Raw genomic sequence first — 6784 nt, forward strand, 5'->3', positions numbered from 1 at the left:
TCCTGCCTCAGCCTCCCAAGTAGCTGGGATTACAGGCACCCACCACCATGCCTGGCTAATTTTTTTATATTTTTAGTAGAGAAGGGGTTTCACCATGTTGGCCAGGCTGGTCTCAAACTCTTGACCTCATGTGATCTGCCCGCCTTGGCCTCCCAAAGTGCTGGGATTACAGGCGTGAGCCACTGTGCCTGGCCCCTTTTTCTGTCTTTCTTTTTGTAGAGATGGGCTCTGCCTATATTGCCCAAGCTGGTCTCAAACTCCTGGCCTCAAGCAGTCCTCCCACCTTGGCCTCTCAAAGTGCTAGGATTACAAGCGTGAACCAAGGTGCCTGGCCTCAATGTTACTTTTATGATCAGAAAACAACCATCTTAATTTGGAAATTATTGCCCTATTCTCAAGTGGGCAAACACGAGATGGTTTCAGCCATTTGCTTTGTCTCAGGGAGGGAAAGCACAATGAGGTGGAGTGGACACACAGCTGAGGCCTTTAAGGACAAAGATTCTAAGAAGAACAGGCTTTGGCCACCTCTGGATGTTCCCATTCTGTTCCCTGCCACCAGATAACAAATGTTGTAGGTCATGGCATATCACCAGTCTCTTGCCTAGCTAACCATAACTCATCCTTTAGTTCTCCTTGTAGATGTCACGTCTTCCAAGAAGCCATTTCTGTCCCTCCCATGTGCTACCGGGGCACCTTCTCACAGCATGCACCATGGTTATCTGCTTATCTGTTGGACACCCCCGCTAGACAGGTACTTGAAGGAAGAGACAGTGTATTACTCATGCGTGTAGCCTTTGTAACTTGTGCCTGACATGCTCCCTAAACATTTACTAAATATTTATTTGAGGGCCTTTTACAATCAGAACAATGTGAAGGACACAAAGATGAAAAAGAAACCATCTGCTTCAAGGAACTTACAACTGGGATGTATCCAACAATTACCTAGAAAATCAAGCACCAACTTAGGGGCGAGAATAGGGGTCCAAGCGACCGACTTTGAAGGTTAAGAAGGGTTTGGATTCTGAATGTTTCTCATTGTGAAAATGAGTTTGGAATCCCCATCTTAGAAGGCCAATGTGGGATATGTGCACAGAATTGTAAGGATTCACATTGTTACAACCTGTATTAGAATCTGATGCACGATGTTTCTTCTGTCCTTCTTGCCCTAAGAATACATGCCACTAACTCTTAATTGACGTTTGTGAAATAACTTGGCTTCATTTGCTGAAAGGCTGTAAGTGTTGAGCATTGTTACTGTGTTACAGTGGTGGTTTTATTATTAAAGCAGTGCCAAGGAGGTTACACAACAGCTTGGATCAGGAAGTGAAACAAAGGCGGTGATCCCACTGAAGCTACAGGGGATGAGGATTTGGGACGGTAAAATGTTAATTACTCGAGATGGAATGTGGGCTGAAGTCCAGCGTTGTGCTCCTGGAGATCACTGCGATCCCAAAGGCTCAAGGCTGGCACTCTGGCAGTGGGTCCTAAGCATCCTGCCCTCCTCTGGCTGAAATGTTGGATTCACTTCGATGAAAGCTGCTACAGAGAAAGAACCCAGTGGCCACCAGCCAGGAGCACACGTCTTGCTCGGCATCAATTATCTGGAAGACTTCCAGGAGTTGAAGGGCTGTTCTCTTTGCAAGCAATAAATGATTCATTTCTAAGACGATTTATTCTGTATCTCTTTTTAGACTTGATTTCTCCTAGTTTTCCAGCTCTTGAGGACTGTCTGCAAAGAATTAGTTGGATATGTTTGGTCAGGGGTTGCGAGTTGGGGAGTAGGCTTCACATAAAAAGATGGCAGAAATGGCCATCTTAACTTAAAGGGGAGAAGAATGGGTCCTGGGAAAGAGGATGTGGTGGAGGCAATGACAACCTCTCCATAGTTCCCAAAAAGTCACTTCCAGAAACGGAGACTTTGAGTTCCAAATGAAACGTTTTTAAGATGCTGGGTTGGCTGACAAGTGCATTGTCTAGGAGTAGGGGGAGGCACTAAAGCATGATAAAAAACAGTGACGTCTTTGGAGTTTGATCCAGGACCAGATGCAAAGCCCACCAACTACTTTCTGTCTGGATGACCTTGGGCAAGTTTTCCAAGCTCTTGCCAGACTTAATTTACCATCTGTAAAAATTGAATACTGCATTACTCACAGGTTTAACCAGATAATGTCTGTGAAGAACGAAGTCCAGTACTTAGCACAAAATAGGCATACAATAAATGGGAGTCACTATTATCGTCAACTACCGTCCAAACAACCAGAGTTGACCCCAAATCCCCAGTAAACAACCGTAGCACAGCGAATCCGGATCTGACGCACCTATTTATCCAATAAGGGGCCAGGAAATAACACAGTGGAGTCAAACCAATGGTATTAGCCCTTGTTGCTGGACGGGCTTTTTCGCTGTTCCACCAATAGCTTGAAGATTTGACTTGGGAGTGGCATCCTGACAGCCCAATGACGCACAACCAGCCCACACTCAGCACTTCGGAGGAGATAAATCAAGGAGCCGGCACGTATAGATTCCGTTATAGGGCAGTACTGGATGAAGACAGGAGCTTAGGGAAACAGCGCCGAGGCGAGGCACCAATGAGCGAAAAAGAAAAAAAAGACGATGGTTGCGCCAAGCGAGCTCGGCCGCCATCATGCTCTAGTTTCCCCTGAGTCTCTCCGGGTCCTCCACCGAGGAAGCGGCCTCTGGGATGCTGAGGGGGTGTGTCCCCGCATGATTGGCGCAGGCAGCTCAGCCAATCCTAACTCGTTAAACGGGAAGCACTTAACCAATGAGGGGCGAAAGCAGCAACGAGGAATTGGAGGGGCGGACCAAGAGTTTGATGGACACAAAAGTCAGCCAGTGAGAGCCAGAAGCATCCTCCTTACGGCCAATGGAGTGGGGCTCTGGGCGGGCCCCCGAGTGTTTGTGTTGTGGTTTTGGGGGAGGGATGCGGAGGGGAAAGTTTGTTTATTTTGTTTTTAGTTTCTGGGGTCCCCGTGCTTCTGCGAGGCGAAACGGGAGGGAGTGACCCCCGCGACCCTCAGTTCCCCTAGGACGTCGCTTCCATAGCCTGAGGAGAAGCGGGGACTGCGCGCCTCGCCTCGCAGCTGAACGCCGCACACTCGGAGCCGGCACGGCTCGGCGGTGAGTGAGGTGCGGCGGTCGCGCCGTCTCCCCTCCCCCGCGCCTCGCGGGGTCGGAGTGGGGTGGCCGGGGGTCAGCGGGGGCGCCCGCGGGGGCGCGCAGCGCGGCCCGGGGCGGCGAGCGGAGGCGCGGCGTGTGCGTGTCCTCGCGAAGGAGCGCGCGCGGGGTGGGGAGCGGGCCGGGGAGGGGGCGTGAGCGCGCGCGGGGCCGGTGCGGCTGGCGACGCTGAGCGCGCTTTCCGTGGGAGCGGGCGCCGTGGAGATTTGAGTCGAGGGGTGGGGAGGGACTTGGGGCGACGTCCGGCGCGCAGGCCGGGGCGCCCCGGACGACCGGGCAGGCATGGGCGGGCGCGCGCGCCGCTCCGGGCGTCACGCGCCGGCAGGTGTGAGCTGGGGGAGGGCTTCCGGGTGGGCTGGCCTGGCCGAGTCGAGTTCGCTTCCCGTCTCCGAGGGGCCTCGGCGCGGGGACACTCTCCCCGACCGCGGAGGCGCGTCTGCCCCTGGCTGGCGGTGGCAGAGGGAGGCATCAGGCCTCGGAGCCTCGGGTCCCTGCGCGGCGTCCCGGCCTGTGTGCAGGACCTGCATGACCGGGTGAATGCATTCCACACCTCTCCCCAGGGCCCTGCGTGTGTGGCCACTTGGGGAGGCGGCTCAGACTCTGGACAAGGAAACGAGGGGCACGGGGAGTGTTTTACACCCTCCCCTGGTCCGGTGCCCTTCAGTGCCAGACTCCCGGGTTTATTTGGCTGTGGAGGCTAAATACGCGATCCAGCGAGACACGCTGTAGGGTTAAAGACGCCTGGTAACGGTCACCTCTTGACAAGCGCCTTAAGGACCAGCTTATCCTGAATTCTTGGAATTCAGGTTACCAGCCCGGACTTTAAGCTCGTGCTTTCTTCTGTGTCTTTTGGCTGTTTTATTACTTTTTAGTGTCAGTGCTAGAGATAAGAGAGGAAGGTGAATTTCAAGTTGGTCATTTGCATTATAATTTAAGCAAAATTATACAAAGTTAACCAAATATATTTCTTCAACAAGCCGAGAGTCAGTGAATAAAACATCATTAGTGGGCCCCCGCCCCAAAAGTTAACTATATGTAGAAGGTGTATAGAAGTCCTCCATATTAGCATTTGTGAAAGTTTACTAATAGAGGTTACTTCTCTCTTCGCTGTGGGAGATTTCAGCAGTATAAGATTTTTCTTGATTTGGAGAATCATCAGTGATCTTGGCTTTGAAACTACAGATGTGTTTTGGGTAGTGTTGTGTAAATGCCTCTTATAGAGGGGAACTTGTAGCACGTTGTTTCTACCGCGTGCGGCATTGCTGCAGGCTGGCAGTGTGAGGGCTATGTAGGTAGTACCCACTTGCATTGAGGCACATTCACCAATATCCAGGACACAAATCAGACTGGCTTGTCCTACGTGGGACGTGGTGATGATGATAATAATAATACTTTTATGTTTTCTCAGTTCTTGACCATTATTAAGTGCTTGTCCCAAACACCATTATCTGAGCAAAGTGGTTTCTGATAGGAATCCCAAAGCTGCTTTTCTGTGGTAACATAAATGTCATGCCGTTGAAAAAAATTTTCTCTCATTCAAGTGGAAGTACTTAAAAATGTTTTAAAGTCAGAGCAATACCACTTGTTGAAATGGCAGTAATAATATTAGCTAACATTTATTGCATGCTTACTCTATGCCAGCCTTTTTACATTTTTTCCCTAATTCTTACACCAAGCCTGTGGGATAGGTATCATAACTATTCTATGAATGAGAAGAGGAGTCTACAGGAGGCACGTAGCTACGCAGTTCAAGGACATAGGTTTAGTCTCATGTCTGTCTGGTTTCAGAGTCTGCACGTGCTTCATTTTGCCTCCTTCCTGAATTATCAAAGGAAGAAAGGGCACTGAAAAGTAGAGAGGAATAGAAAAAGAGAATACCACTAATGATTAGGTTGTCCTTACTTAACTTAAGAATTTAAATTAGGCCAGGCATGAGTCACCTGTAATCCTAGTGCTTTGGGAGGCTGAGGTGGGTGGATCACTTGAGGTCAGGAGTTCAAGACCAGCCTGGCCAACAAAGTTGAAACCCCGACTCTACTGAAAATACAAAAAATTAGCAGATGTGGTGGCAGGCACTTGTAATCCCAGCTATTCAGGAGGCCGAAGTGGGAGAATTGCTTGAACCCAGGAGGCAGAGGTTGCAGTGAACAGAGATCGTGCCATTGCCCTCCAGCCTGGGCAACAAGAGCAAAACTCAATTAAAAAAAAGAAAAGTTCAAGATGAGATTTGGGTAAAAGAAATGAAAAAAATAAATTAAGCTCATTCTTGGCTTTTAGAAATTAATAAAATTTTTGCAGAAGTACATCTTATTTCTTGCCCCTTTAACTTTTGTAAAGGTTGTAAAAATACATTTTAGTTCAGATTTCAAGGCTTTTAGAGCCCTTTGTGCAGATCTCTGCTCCAGTACCGTGCTATTGTGATAAATTATATGCTCTTCCAAGGACTGTTACTTATTTTTCTGTCTAGCACAGTGCTTGGCACATAGTGGGAACACAAAAAATGTTAGTTGACTAAGGAGCAGAATTTAAAGTGTAGACTGGACTCGTTTTAGTAGTTGAATTATGCAGTTTTAGTTTTACAGGACAGTAAGAAAACGACTAGTTCATGTGCAAAATGCACACCTTGAAAGAATAAATGGAGCAACCCATGGGGAAAGATCTCTCTATTTGCTGGATCTCTCTATTCTACTATGATGTCTGAGGCACTAAGCCATTCTGTTCTTCCTCTCACTTCCAGAGTTCTGAAAGAGCAGGCTGTGCTGGCTGCTTCCCTTCCTTCATGTCTTCACTACTCAGTCATTCTGTAAACTTTTGCAGCCAGATTGTTCCAAAGTTGCCAGTTACGTCCTGGGTAAATTTCCACACTGCCTCTTCAAGCTTCATCCTTTTCCATCTCCTGCAGCAGTCAATACTTTTGACAACCCCTACCTCTTTAAAAATTTTTATTTTTAAAATAACATACAGTAACATTGAGTTTTTGTGTGTGTTTACAGCTCTGTGAATGTTCACACATGAATGTACCACAGTCAGGATCAGAACAGTTCCATCACTCCAAAAAAACACCCTTGTCCCATCCCTTTGGATCATGGCTTTCCTTCTTTTCTTTTCTTTCACCCAGGCTGGAGTAAAGTGGCACAATCTTGGCTCACCACAACCTCCCCTGCCCCCGAGTTCAAGTGATCCTCCTGCCTCAGCCTCCTGAGTACTGGGAATATAATGCACACCACCATGCCCTGCTAATTTTTGTATTTTTGGTAGAGGCAGGGTTTCACCATGTTGGCCAGGCTAGTCTTGAACTCCTGACCTTAGATCCACCTGCCTTGGACTCCCAAAGTGCTAGGATTATAGGTGTGAGCCACAGTGCCCAGTCAGCTTTCTTAACTCTGCCTTTTCTTAAGTTTTTCTAACATCATACTGTCCTTTTTACCTTCTGAGGCATCATTCCTTTCCTGGCTTCTATCCCAGAGATAAACACTAAGGATCAATTACTAAGGGCTCCTTTTATTTATTTTTCTCTTTTTCAAATCCTCCTAAGTGTTATTTGCCTATGAGACTTAACTGTCACTTCTTTTTTTTTTTTTTTTTTTTT

The 6784-nt window shown here is 48.0% G+C and overlaps 1 protein-coding gene across 4 annotated transcripts in view; it reads left to right on the plus strand.

Moving 5' to 3' along the window:
* The first annotated feature begins 832 nt into the window (after positions 1-832).
* The window catches only part of TNRC6B (trinucleotide repeat containing adaptor 6B), a 275182-nt gene continuing 269230 nt past the window's right edge, over positions 833-6784 (plus strand). For 2 of the 4 annotated variants that reach the window (XM_032267134.1, XM_032267136.1), the window contains exon 1: positions 833-3147. The gene's annotated coding sequence lies outside the window, so the exon portion shown is untranslated. The remainder of the gene's footprint in view (positions 3148-6784) is intronic. The other 2 variants (XM_032267133.1, XM_032267135.1) reach the window with 1 other exon arrangement.

The sequence above is a fragment of the Sapajus apella genome, unplaced genomic scaffold, assembly GCF_009761245.1.
Source record: "Sapajus apella isolate SASKATOON/1434 unplaced genomic scaffold, GSC_monkey_1.0 scaffold166, whole genome shotgun sequence".
In the NCBI taxonomy this organism is placed as follows: domain Eukaryota; kingdom Metazoa; phylum Chordata; class Mammalia; order Primates; family Cebidae; genus Sapajus; species Sapajus apella.